Raw genomic sequence first — 14538 nt, 5'->3', positions numbered from 1 at the left:
AAGGAAGCAAAGGTGACATAGCTAGCAGGGGCTACATCGGCAGATTCCATCTCATAGGTGATGTCACGGAGCCAGTCATCAGCATCCAGAGGCTGAGTTGAGCTGCGGTACACAGTTGGGTTGAGGCGCAAGAATTCCTGCAGAGTTACTGGGGTTGGCTGCTGGTTCATATTGGGGCGAGGAAACTGAACCATCATATTTTCCATGAATTGGCGATTCAGTTCGAACTATTGGATCATACCAGCCATGTACTCAGGTGGTGGTGGGGCGTTGCCACCGCTACCACGACCACCTGGTCTAACCATCCTGCTAATATGTAACAGGGGTTGTTCAGCATTGAGAAATTTGCAAAGACAAGAATCATTCATGATGAAACATGCATAATGAAAGGAGCACGATAGCTATTACATAGTAGTCGGCATAACTTACAAAAGGGGTCATGCATAGAGTTCAGTACACAGAGTTCAGTACATAGACTAAAACACCATATGCATCTAACACTAACAAGCAAGCCTACATCAGTCCCAAGAGGTACTGTGGAGGTAGGTGTAGCCTGAAAGCTGGTAGTGTCGCATCGGGAACTCCATGTCAGCAACCTGGGGTCCGCGAATACTCTGGTGCAGAACCTGACGCTCAGGTAGCAGAAGAGGACCAAGTGCGGGAGAGTAGCCTCCCACATCTGGCCAGCCGACACCCTGGGGCATCACAGTCCTGGCTGGGTAGATCGCAGAATGGGGCAGCTCTCTAGATCGGACAAAGGGGTGCAACAGCGTCAGAGCACGGTAAAGGTGCTGACGGGTGGTGTACAACTCGTGGCGAAGAGCTCGGTTAGCTCGATCCAGCCCATCGGCATGCAGAACCAGGTTCTGATGGTAGAAGGGCTCTCGGGTGACAGTGGAGTAGGCAGCAGTATAGTATCCCTCCGCACCAACATTAGATGTGATAGCAATGTGCCTGAAAGGGGAGGTGTCCAACTCGCGATACTCTCCACGAAGACGTGTCAGAGCAGCATAAGCAACATCGTGGACAGCCATATCGATGGTCACTCCAACACCATGAGCGGTGTGCAACACAGTAGTGGAGTCATACTCCCGAGAGTAGAGGTGGACGATGGCACGGTACTGCTCCTGGTTAAAGTCCTGGTACTCCTCGTAGACGGTGTAGTCAGGGTGCCAGCGATAACCCAGATAGGTCATCATCTCAGCTAGCACAGCAGGTGATCCCGAGGCTCCAATGGCCGCCGTGTGGCGCACGATCTACCTCGTGGGTTCCATCTGAAAGCAAAGATGTTTCAAACGAGTTAAATGACAGTGTGGGAATTGTTCAAAATACTATTCTAAGAAATAACTATGGCTTATCCAACTTTGGGGTGAATGTGGTCACGGGATCCTAGTGTTAGAGTTAGTAAATTCGTTTAACCCGAGTAGAAGAGAGTTCAGAGTCCCAGAGTAAGGTCGAGGAGTAAAAGATCCTAGTACACCCAATGGCGACGTGGGCCCGTAAGACACACAACCATGTTAGTAAAAGTTTTGTAATGTCTAGACTCGACTTCGGCTAAGGAGTGTGGAAAGGGGGATTCCTACAGGCAGTCGGCTCTAATACCAACTTGTGACGCCCCCGATTTGACCATACACTAATCATGCACGCAAACGTGTACGATCAAGATCAGGGACTCACGGGAAGATATCACAACACAACTCTAAAACATAAATAAGTCATACAAGCATCATAATACAAGCCAAGGGCCTCGAGGGCTCAAATACAAGTGCTCGATCATAGATGAGTCAGCGGAAGCAACAATATCTGAGTACAGACATAAGTTAAACAAGTTTGCCTTAAGAATGATAGCACAAACTGGGATACAGGTCGAAAGAGGCGCATGCCTCCTGCCTGGGATCCTCCTAACTACTCCTGGTCGTCGTCAGCGGGCTGCACGTAGCAGTAGGCACCTCCGGTGTAGTAGGAGTCGTCGTCGACGGTGGCGTCTGGCTCCTGGGATCCAGCATCTCGTTGCGACAACCAGGTAGAAAGGAAAGGGGGAAAAGAGGGAGAAAAGCAACCGTGAGTACTCATCCAAAGTACTCGCAAGCAAGGAGGTACACTACATATGCATGGGTATATGTGTAAAGGGCCATATTGGTGGACTGAACTGCAGAATGCCAGAATAAGGGGGGGATAGCTAGTCCTGTCGAAGACTACGCTTCTGGCAGCCTCCATCTTGCAGCATGTAGAAGAGAGTAGATTGAAGTCCTCCAAGTAGCATCGCATAGCATAATCCTACCCGGCGATCCCCTCCTCGTCGCCCTATTAGAGAGCGATCACCGGGTTGTATCTGGCACTTGGAAGGGTGTGTTTTATTAAGTATCCGGTTCTAGTTGTCATAAGGTCAAGGTACAACTCCGGGTCATCCTTTTACCGAGGGACACGGCTATTCGAATAGATAAACTTCCCTGCAGGGGTGCACCACACAACCCAACACGCTCGATCTCATTTGGCCGGACACACTTTTCTGGGTCATGCCCGGCCGCGGAAGATCAACACGTCGCAGCCCCACCTAGGCACAACAGAGAGGTCAGCACGCCGGTCTAAATCCTATGCGCGCAAGGGTCTGGGCCCATCGCCCATTGCACACCTGCACGTTGCGTACGCGGCCGGAAGCAGACCTAGCCCCCTTAATACAAGTGCGAGCTTACGGTCCAATGCGGCGCGCGCCGCTCGGTCGCTGACGTCACGAAGGCTTCGGCTGATACCACGACGTCGAGTGCCCATAACTGTTCCCGCGTAGTTGGTTAGTGCGTATAGACCAAATGGCCAGACTCAGATCAAATACCAAGAACTCGTTAAGCGTGTTATTTTGAAGTAACCGCGGACGCCGTCCAGGGCCAGGCCCACCTCTCGCCTAGGTGGTCTCAACCTGCCCTGTCGCTCCGCCTCAAAGATCCACTCGCGGGTACTCCTACGAGCCGACCCGACTTTAGTCACCACAGGTATCATATATAAAGTATATAAGTATATACCCGTGATCACCGCCCAAGTGATGACGGCCCGATAGTATAGCACAGCAGACGGACAAGAATGAAGGGCCACTGATGGAAAACTAGCATCCTATACTAAGCATGTAGGATTGCAGGTAAAGGTAACAATAGTAGTGGCAAAGACAGGCTATGAAGCAGAATAGGATTAACGGAAAGCAGTAACATGCTACACTACTCTAATGCAAGAGTATAGAGAAGAATAGGCGATATCTGGTGATCAAGGGGGGGGGGGCTTGCCTGATTGCTCTGACAAGAAGGAGGGGTCGTCAACAGCGTAGTCGGTCGGGGCACCAGCAGCGGCGTCGGTCTCGTAGTCTATCGGAGAGAAGAGGGGGAAGAAACAATAAATACAATGCAAACAAATGCATGGCGATGCATGACAAGACAAAGCGTGATGCTAGGTGTGCCCAATCGCGGTAGTAGGTGATACCGGCGAAGGGGGGGAATATCCGGGAAAGTATTCCCGGTGTTTCGCGTTTTCGGACAGATGAACCGGAGGAAGAAAGTTGCGAGTTCGATAGGTTAGGGATGTGTGGCGGACGAACGGGCTGCATATTCGGATTCGTCTCGTCGTTCTGAGCAACTTTCATGTAGAAAGTATTTTCATCTGAGTTACGGATTATTTTATATGATTTTCTAAAGATTTAATCATTTTCTGAATTTCATTATTTATTTAAATCCAACATTATCCAGAACAGTATGGGATGACGTCAGCATGACGTATGTGTGATGTCAGCAGTCAACAGTGCGGTTGACCCGGTCAAACTGACCAGTAGGGCCCACCTGTCATTGGCAGTGGGCTAACAACAGATCATTTTAACTTAAACTGACTAATTAGTGACTGGACCCCACCAGTCAGTGACTCACTAGTTTAACTAATTACATTTATTTAGGAAAATGTTTTAATTAGGTTAATTATGTGGTGGGGGCCCACGTGTCAGTGGCACTGAGTGCCCAGTCAGCATAGTTGACCACGGTCAACGTGGTCAACTGAGTCCAGGGGGCCCACGGGCAGCGACCCAGAGGCGGGCCCCGCCGGTGCCAGGTCAGCGCCGGTGCCGGAGCAACGCCGGCGAGGCCCTTCGCGGCGGCCGAACGCCGGAGACGGCCGGAATCGCGCTATGGCGCACCATTTGAGCCGTGGTCGGGCGCGTTCGAACGGTGAGGCTGGGCCGCATCCAACCGTGGTGGTGGCGCGGGCCGTAACGACCGGAATCTTCGCCGGCGGCGAGTGGAGGCGGTGGTGGCGTTCGGGACATCGTCGGGATCACGCTACGAAGCACCAAACCGCGCGCGACAACTTGCGTTCGAACCGTGGAAGCGTTCCGCGTCGATTGGTGGTGGTGCCAGACCAAAGGGTCACCGGAAATGGGACCGACGACGAGCTATGGCGGCCGCGCGTATGGGACCTCGACGGAGGCTATGCTAGGAGGCACGGGGAGGCACGTGCTCGGGCTCGTTGGGCTCCTGGGAGCTCCAGGAGTTCGGCTACGAGCTCGAACGCGAGCTCGGGCCACGGTGGCCACGACGGCGAGGTGATCTGCGGCGGCGAGCTCAAAGCAACGGCGACGAGCTAGCTAGGGAGACTCACGCAGTGCGAGGAGAAGAATGGAGGGAGGGAGGAGCTCACCGAGCGGCTACGAAAAGCCCGCGACAGCTTAGGAGCGCAGAGGTGGCCAGAGACGACGGTGGTCACCGGCGACAAAGAAGATGGGGACGAGCTCGATCCCTACCGTGCGGTGCTCCTCGAGCTCGATGGCGAGGAGTAGACGAGGTAGAGGACGACGACGCGTCTCGTGGATGTGCTGGCGAGGCGCGGGGTGGCCGGTGGCCGCGGCTATGGCGCAGCCATGGCGACGGCGGCGCTCGGTGAGGCGCGGCAGAGGTGGATCTAGAGGGGAGTGGGAGAGGCGCAGGAACCAAGGCGAGAGTGGGGGCGAGTGGGAGGCGGGATCGAGGAGGCGGGGGCGTGGCGGTCTTATCCTCCCCGGCGTCGGTGCCGGCGAGGTGGTCGGGCGGGAGCGCGCCCCTGTTCCGACCCGGGTCGGGGGATCAGGGAAAGGAGGCGGCAGGGGGAGGCGGGCCGGGCCGGTTATTAGCTGGGCCGTCTGGTCCAAGAGGGGGGGGGGTTCGTTTCCTTTTGTTTTATTTTCATTTTTTCCTTTTATTTATTTTCTTTTCTATTTTAACTCAATTTAAGTATTTAGACATTTTCTAAAAATGTATTTACTTCACCATAATTACCTATGCAATATTTGGCACCCACCGAACATTTTTGTTTTGGCTTTTGGAAACTTTGGGTGTTTGTCACTAATTCATTTTTTGAATTTGCGATGTTTTGAACTAACACTTGATTAGCAATAGTAACAAAGATGACATGGCATCATCAGGAGAGTTTTACTGTAGCCTAATTATCTGGGCGTTACACCAACAAAAATTTGCGTACCTTTACTCTTGTTTTTTTTGATAAAGAGCACATTTATTATCTCAAATATAGCATCAAGCAGATACATATCATGATGAGCAACAGCCGAGCTCTGCATAATAAGGATGCACACAACCAAATATCTAAAGTCTGACAAAAACGAGTAAATAAAATCGACATATTGGCAACACTAGAGTCCTATAAGACCGACACTATGCCTATATCGAAGGAGATGGTTGACTGATCTGGAGAGTATGCAACCACCCATGTTGGATAAAAACCTCCCTGGTCACCTGGTCCAACGGCATACACACCGTCTTGAACATCAGTTGGTACTGAAGGAAATATGGCCTAGAGGCAATAATAAAGTTGTTATTTTATATTTCCTTATATCATGATAAATGTTTATTATCTATGCTAGAATTGCATTAACCGGAAACTTGATACATGTGTGGATATGTACACAAAACATCGTGTCCCTAGTAAGCCTCTACTAGACTAGCTCGTTAATCAAAGATGGTTAAGTTTCCTAACCATAGACATGTGTTGTCATTTGATGAACGGGATCACATCATTAGGAGAATGATGTGATGGACAAGACCCATCCGTTAGCTTAGCATAATGATCGTTAAGTTTTATTGCTATTGGTTTCTTCATGACTTATACATATTCCTTTGACTATGAGATTATGCAACTCCCGAATACCGAAGGAACACCTTGTGTGCTATCAAACGTCGCAACGTAACTGGGTGATTATAAAGATGCTCTACAGGTGTCTCTGAAGGTGTTTGTTGGGTTGGCATAAATCGAGATTAGGATTTGTCACTCCGAGTATCGGAGAGGTATCTCTAGGCCCTCTCGGTAATGCACATCATGATAAGCCTTGCAAGCAATGTGACTAATGAGTTAGTTGCAGGATGATGCACTACGGAACGAGTAAAGAGACTTGCCGGTAACGAGATTGAACTAGGTATGATGATACCGACGATCGAATCTCGGGCAAGTAACATACCGATGACAAAGGGAATAACGTATGTGGTTATGCGGTTTGACCGATAAAGATCTTCGTAGAATGTGTAGGAGCCAATATGAGCATCCAGATTCTGCTATTGGTTATTGACCTGAGATGTGTCTCGGTCATGTCTACATAGTTCTCGAACCCGTAGGGTCCGCACGCTTAATGTTCGATGACGATTTGTACTATGAGTTATGTGTTTTGGTGACCAAAGTTTGTTCGGAGTCCCGAATGAGATCACGGACATGACGAGGAGTCTCGAAATGGTCGAGAGGTAAAGATTCATATACTGGAAGGTTATATTCGGACATCGGAATGGTTCTGAGTGATTTGGGTATTTTATCGGAGTACCGAGGGGTTACCGGAACCCCCCGGGGGAAATCATGGGCCTCATGGGCCATGGGAGAGAAGAAGGGACAGCCCACAAGGGGGAGCCCCCCCCCAAAGGGAGTCTGAATAGGAAGGGGAGGGGGCGCGGCCCCCCTTTCCCTCCTCCTCTCCTCTACTTCCGTCTTTCCCCCTCCATTGGAAGGAAAAGGTGGGGGGGGGGGGCGAATCCTACTTGGACTAGGAGTTCAAGTAGGACTCCCCCCTTGGCGCGCCCCTCCTAGGCCGCCGGCCTCCTCCTCCCCCTTTATATATGGGGGCGGGGGGCACCCCAAAGGCACACCAAGATTTGTCTTAGCCGTGTGCGGGGCCCCCCTCCACAGTTTACTCCTCCGGTCATAGCGTCGTAGTGCTTAGGCGAAGCTCTACGCAGATCACATCACCAACACCATCGCCACGCCGTCGTGCTGACGGAACTCTCCCTCGACCCTCTACTGGATCAAGAGCTCGAGGGACGTCATCGAGCTGAACATGTGCTGAACACGGAGGCGCCGTACGTTCGGTACTTGGATCGGTTGGATCGTGAAGACGTTCGACTACATCAACCGCGTTGACATAACGCTTCCGCTTTCGGTCTACGAGGGTACGTGGACACACTCTTCCGTCTCGTTGCTATGCATCTCCTAGATAGATCTTGTGTGATTGTAGGAATTTTTTTGAATTACTACGTTACCCAACAATGGTATTAGAGCCAGGTCTATGCATAGATGATATGCACGAGTAGAACACAAAGAGTTGTGGGCGTTAATAGTCATACTGCTTACCACCAACGTCTTACTTTGATTCGGTATTGTTGAACGAAGCGGCCCGGACCAACATTACATGACCGCGTTCATGAGACTGGTTCTACCGACGTGCTTCTCACACAGGTGGCTGGCGGACTACAGCCGGTCCTTGTTGAAGGTTAAAACAACACACTTGACGAAAAATCGTTGTGGTTTTGATGCGTAGGTAAGAACGGTTCTTGCTAGAAGCCCGTAGCAGCCACGTAAAACTTGCAATAGCAAAGCAGAGGACGTCTAACTTGTTTTTGCAGGGCATGTTGAGATGTGATATGGTCAAGACGTGATATGAGATGATCATGTTTTGTAGAAGTTATCGGCAACTCGCAGGAGCCTTATGGTTGTCGCTTTATTGTATGAAATGCAATCGCCATGTAATTGCTTTACTTTATCACTAATCGGTAGCGATAGTCATAGAAGCAATAGTTGGTGAGACGATAACGACGCTACGATGGAGATCAAGGTGTCAAGCCGGTGACGATGGAGATCATGACGGTGCTTTGGAGATGGAGATCAAAGGCACAAGATGATGATGGCCATATCATGTCACATATTTGAAGGAAATATGCCCTAGAGGCAATAATAAAGTTATTATTTATTTCCTTATATCATGATAAATGTTTATTATTCATGCTAGAATTGTATTAACCGAAAACATAATACATGTGTGAATACATAGACAAACATAGTGTCACTAGTATGCCCCTACTTGACTAGCTCGTTGATCAAAGATGGTTGAGTTTCCTAGCCATGGACATGAGTTGTCATTTGATTAATGGGATCACATCATTAGGAGAATGATGTGATTGACTTGACCCATTCCATTAGCTTAGCACTTGATCGTTTAGTATGTTGCCATTGCTTTCTTCATTACTTATACATGTTCCTATGACTATGAGATTATGCAACTCCCGTTTACCGGAGGAACACTTTGTGTGCTACCAAACGTCACAACGTAACTGGGTGATTATAAAGGTGCTCTACAAGTGTCTCCGAAGGTACTTGTTGAGTTGGCGTATTTCGAGATTATGATTTGTCACTCCGATTGTCGGAGAGGTATCTCTGGGCCCTCTCGGTAATGCACATCACTATAAGCCTTGCAAGCAATGTGACTAATGAGTTAGTTGCGAGATGATGCATTATGTTATGAGTAAATAGACTTGCCGGTAACGAGATTGAACTAGGTATTGAGATACCGACGATCGAATCTCGGGCAAGTAACATACCGATGATCGGTATTATGAGTTTATGTGTTTTGATGTTCAGAGTCCCGGATGAGATCGGGGACATGACGAGGAGTCTCACAATGGTCGAGACGTAAAGATCGATATATTGGACGACTATATTCGGACATCGGAAAGGTTCCGAGTGATTCGGGTATTTTTCGGAGTACACGAGAGTTACGGGAATTCGCCGGGGAGTATATGGGGCTTATTGGGCTTTAGGGGAAAGAGAGAGGGGAGGCTGCACGCCCCCCCAAGGCTTAGTCCGAATTGGACTAGGGGGAGGGCGGCGCCCCCTCCTTCCTTCTCTTCTCTTTTCCCTTTCCTTCTCTCCTACTCCTACTACTTGGAAGGGCTCCTAGTTCTACTAGGAAAGGGGGAATCCTACTCCCGGTGGGAGTAGAACTCCCCTAGGGCGCACCATAGAGAGGGCCGACCCTCGCCCTCCTCCACTCCTTTATATACGGGGGAGGGGGCACCCCATAGACACAACAATTGATCTCTTGATCTCTTAGCCGTGTGCGGTGCCCCCTCCACCATATTCCACCTCGATCTTATCGTAGCGGTGCTTAGGCGAAGCCCTGCGTTGGTAGCATCATCATCACCGTCACCACGCCGTCGTGCTGACGGAACTCTCCCGTGAAGCTCTGCTGGATCAGAGTTCGCGGGACGTCATCGAGCTGAACGTGTGCTGAACTCGGAGGTGCCGTACGTTCGGTACTTGGATCGGTCGGATCGTGAAGACGTACGACTACATCAACCGCGTTGTGCTAACGCTTCCGCTTTCGGTCTACGAGGGTACGTGGACAACACTCTCCCCTCTCGTTGCTATGCATCACCATGATCTTGTGTGTGCGTAGGATTTTTTTTGAAATTACTACGTTCCCCAACAGTGGCATCCGAGCCAGGTTTATGCGTAGATGTTATATGCACGAGTAGAACACAAGTGAGTTGTGGGCGATACAAGTCATACTGCTTACCAGCATGTCATACTTTGGTTCGGCGGTATTGTTGGATGAAGCGGCCCGGACCGACATTATGCGTACGCTTACGCTAGACTGGTTCTAGCGACCTGCTTTGCACACAGGTGGCTGGCGGGTGTCTGTTTCTCCAACTTTAGTTGAACCGAGTGTGACTACGCCCGGTCCTTGAGAAGGTTAAAACAACACTAACTTGACGAACTATCGTTGCGGTTTTGATGCGTAGGTAAAAACGGTTCTTGCTCAGCCCGTAGCAGCCACGTAAAACTTGTAACAACAAAGTAGAGGACGTCTAACTTGTTTTTGCAGGGCATGTTGTGATGTGATATGGTCAAGGCATGATGCTATATTTTATTGTATGAGATGATCATGTTTTGTAACCGAGTTATCGGCAACTGGCAGGAGCCATATGGTTGTCGCTTTATTGTATGCAATGCAATCGCCCTGTAATTGCTTTACTTTATCACTAAGTGGTAGTGATAGTCGTAGAAGAAATAGTTGGCGAGACGACAACGATGCTACGATGGAGATCAAGGTGTCGCGCCAGTGACGATGGTGGTCATGACGGTGCTTCAGAGATGGAGATCACAAGCACAAGATGATGATGGCCATATCATATCACTAATATTGATTGCATGTGATGTTTATCCTTTATGCATCTTATTTTGCTTTGATTGACGGTAGCATTATAAGATGATCTCTCACTAAATTTCAAGATAAAAGTGTTCTCCCTGAGTATGCACCGTTGCCAAAGTTCGTCGTGCCGAGACACCACGTGATGATCCGGTGTGATAAGCTCTACGTTCATCTACAAACGGGTGCAAGCCAGTTTTGCACACGCAGAATACTTGGGTTAAACTTGACGAGCCTAGCATATGCAAATATGGCCTCGGAACACTGAGACCGAAAGGTCAAGCGTGAATCATATAGTAGATATGATCAACATAGTGATGTTCACCATTGAAAACTACTCCATCTCATGTGATGATTGGACATGGTTTAGTTGATTTGGATCCCGTGATCACTTAGATGATTAGAGGGATGTCTATCTGAGTGGGAGTTCTTAACTAATATGATTAATTGAACTTTAATTTATCATGAACTTAGTCCTGGTAGTATTAGTGATAACCCACAAGTATAGGGGATCGCAACAGTTTTTGAGGGTAGAGTATTCAACCCAAATTTATTGATTCGACACAAGGGGAGCCAAAGAATATTCTCAAGTATTAGCAACTGAGTTGTCAATTCAGCCACACTTGGATAACTTAATATCTGCAGCAAAGTATTTAGTAGCAAAGTAGTATGATGGTAACGGTAACAGTAGGAAAAGTAGTATTTTTTGTTTTTGTAGTGATTGTAACAGTAGCAACAGAAAAGTAAATAAGCGAAGAACAATATGTGAAAAGCTCGTAGGCATTGGATCGGTGATGGAGAATTATGCCGGATGCGGTTCATCATGTAACAGTCATAACATAGGGTGACACAGAACTAGCTCCAATTCATCAATGTAATGTAGGCATGTATTCCGAATATAGTCATACGTGCTTATGGAAAAGAACTTGCATGGCATCTTTTGTCCTACCCTCCCGTGGCAGCGGGGTCCTAGCAGAAACTAAGGGACATTAAGGCCTCCTTTTAATAGAGTACCGGACCAAAGCATTAACACATAGTGAATACATGAACTCCTAAAACTATGGTCATCACCGGGAGTGGTCCCGATTATTGTCACTTCGGGGTTGCCGGATCATAACACATAGTAAGTGACTATAGACTTGCAAGATAGGATCAAGAACTCACATATATTCATGAAAACATAATAGGTTCAGATCTGAAATCATGGCACTCGGGCCCTAGTGACAAGCATTAAGCATAGCAAAGTCATAGCAACATCAATCTCAGAACATAGTGGATACTAGGGATCAAACCCTAACAAAACTAACTCGATTACATGATAAATCTCATCCAACCCATCACCATCCAGCAAGCCTATGATGGAATTACTCACGCACGGCGGTGAGCATCATGAAATTGGTGATGAAGGATGGTTGATGATGATGACGGCGACGGATTCCCCTCTCCGGAGACCCGAACGGACTCCAGATCAGCCCTCCCGAGAGGTTTTAGGGCTTCGCGGCGGCTCCGTATCGTAAAACGCGATGAATCCTTCTCTCTGATTTTTTTTCTCCCTGAACACGAATATATGGAGTTGGAGTTGAGGTCGGTGGAGCGTCAGGGGGCCCACGAGGCAGGGGGCGCGCCCGGGAGGGGGGGGGGGCAGGCGCGCCCCCACCCTCGTGGACAGGTGGAGGCCCCCTGACGTGGATTCTTCTTCCAGTATTTTTAATATTTTCCAAAAATAAGTTCCATGGAGTTTCAGGTCATTCCGAGAACTTTTGTTTCTGCACATAAATAACACCATGGCAATTCTGCTGAAAACAACGTCAGTCCGGGTTAGTTCCATTCAAATCATGAAAGTTAGAGTCCAAAACAAGGGCAAAAGTGTTTGGAAAAGTAGATACGACGGAGACGTATCAATTAGCATATCTATGTTGTAGATTAATTGCTCGCGTTTAGCTCCCCTATTTTATTTTTGATATGTTCCTAGAGAAAACTAAGTTGAAAGATGTTAGTAGCAATGATACGGATTGGATCCATGATCTGAGGATTATCCTCATTGCTGCACAGAAGAATTATGTCCTTGATGCACCACTAGGTGACAGGCCGATTGCAGGAGCAACTGCAGACGTTATGAACGTTTGGCAAGCTCGATATGTTGACTACTTGATAGTTTAGTGCACCATGCTTTACGGCTTAGAATTGGGGCTTCAAAGACGTTTTTTGAAACGCCACGGGGCATATGAGATGTTCCAAGAGTTGAAATTAGTATTTCATACTCATGCTCATGTCGAGAGGTATGAGACCTCTGACAGTACTTTGCCTACAAGATGGAGGAGAATTGCTCAGCTAGTGAGCATGTGCTCAGAATGTCTGAGTACTACAATCACTTGAATCAAGTGGGAGTTAATCTTCCAGATAAGATAGTGATTGGCAGAGTTCTCTAGTCACTATCACCAAGTTACGAGAACTTCGTGATGAACTATAATATGCAAGGGATAACGGAAACGATTCCCAAGCTCTTCGTGATGCTGAAATCGATGAAGGTAGAAATCAAGAAAACATCAAGTGTTGATGGTTGACAAGACCACTAGTTTCAAGAAAAGGGCAAAGGGAAGAAGGGGAACTTCAAGAAGAATGGCAAGCGAGTTGCTGCTCAAGTGAAGAAGCCCAAGTCTGGACCTAAGCCTGAGACTAAGTGCTTCTACTGCAAAGGGATTGGTCACTAGAAGTGGAACTGCCCTAGATACTTGGCGGATAAGAAGGATGGCATAGTGAACAAAGGTATATTTGATATACATGTCATTGATGTGTACTTTACTAGTGTTTATAGCAACCCCTTGTATTTGATACTAGTTCAGTTTCTAAGATTAGTAACTCGAAACGGGAGTTGCAGAATGAACAGAGACTAGTTAAGGGTGAAGTGACGATGTGTGTTGGAAGTAGTTCCAAGATTGATATGATCATCATCGCACACTCCCTATACTTTCGGGATTAGCGTTGAACCTAAATAAGTGTTATTTGGTGTTTGCGTTGAGCATGAATATGATTTGATCATGTTTATTGCAATACGGTTATTCATTTAAGTTAGAGAATAATTGTTGTTCTGTTTACATGAATAAAACCTTCTATGGTCATACACCCAATGAAAATGGTTTGTTGGATCTCGATCGTAGTGATACCCATATTCATAATATTGAAGCCAAAAGATGCAAAGTTAATAATGATAGTGCAACTTATTTGTGGCACTGCCGTTTAGGTCATATTGGTGTAAAGCGCACGAAGAAAATCCATGCTGATGGGCTTTTGGAATCACTTGATTATGAATCAGTTGTTGCTTGCGAACCATGCCTCATGGGCAAGATGACTAAGACTCCGTTCTCCGGAACAATGGAGCGAGCTACTAACTTATTGGAAATAATTCATATCGATGTATGCGGTCCGATGAGTGTTGAGGCTCGCGGCGGGTATCGTCATTTCCTGACCTTCACAGATGATTTGAGCAGATATGGGTATATCTACTTAATGAAACTGAAGCAGTTGAAAAGCTCAAAGAATTTCAGAGTGAAGTGGAGAATCGTTGTGAAAATAAAAGTTTTTCTGCGATTTGATCGCGGAGACGAATATTTGAGTTACAAGTTTGGCCTTCAATTAAAACAATGTGGAATAGTTTCACAAACTCATGCCACCTGGAACACCATAGCATAATGGTGTGTCCGAACGTCATAACCGTACTTTATTGGATATAGTGCAATCTAAGATGTCTCTTACCGATTTACCACTATCGTTCTGGGGTGATGCATTAGAGACAGCTGCATTCACATTAAATAGGGCACCGTCTAATCCGTTGAGACGACACTGTATGAGCTATGGTTTAGCAAGAAACCTAAGCTGCCATTTCTTAAAGTTTGGGGATACGATGCTTATGTGAAAAAGTTTCAACCTGATAAGTTCGAACCCAAATCGGAGAAGTGCGTCTTCATAGGATACCCAAAAGAAAATGTTGGGTACACCTTCTATCACAGATCCGAAGGCAAGACATTCATTGCTAAGAATGGATCCTTTCTAGAGAAGGA

This window comes from Aegilops tauschii, chromosome 5 (genome assembly GCF_002575655.3).
Source record: "Aegilops tauschii subsp. strangulata cultivar AL8/78 chromosome 5, Aet v6.0, whole genome shotgun sequence".
Classification (NCBI taxonomy): Eukaryota; Viridiplantae; Streptophyta; class Magnoliopsida; order Poales; family Poaceae; genus Aegilops; species Aegilops tauschii.
The sequence above is the reverse complement of the archived record's forward strand: the minus strand, read 5'-3'. Positions refer to the sequence as shown.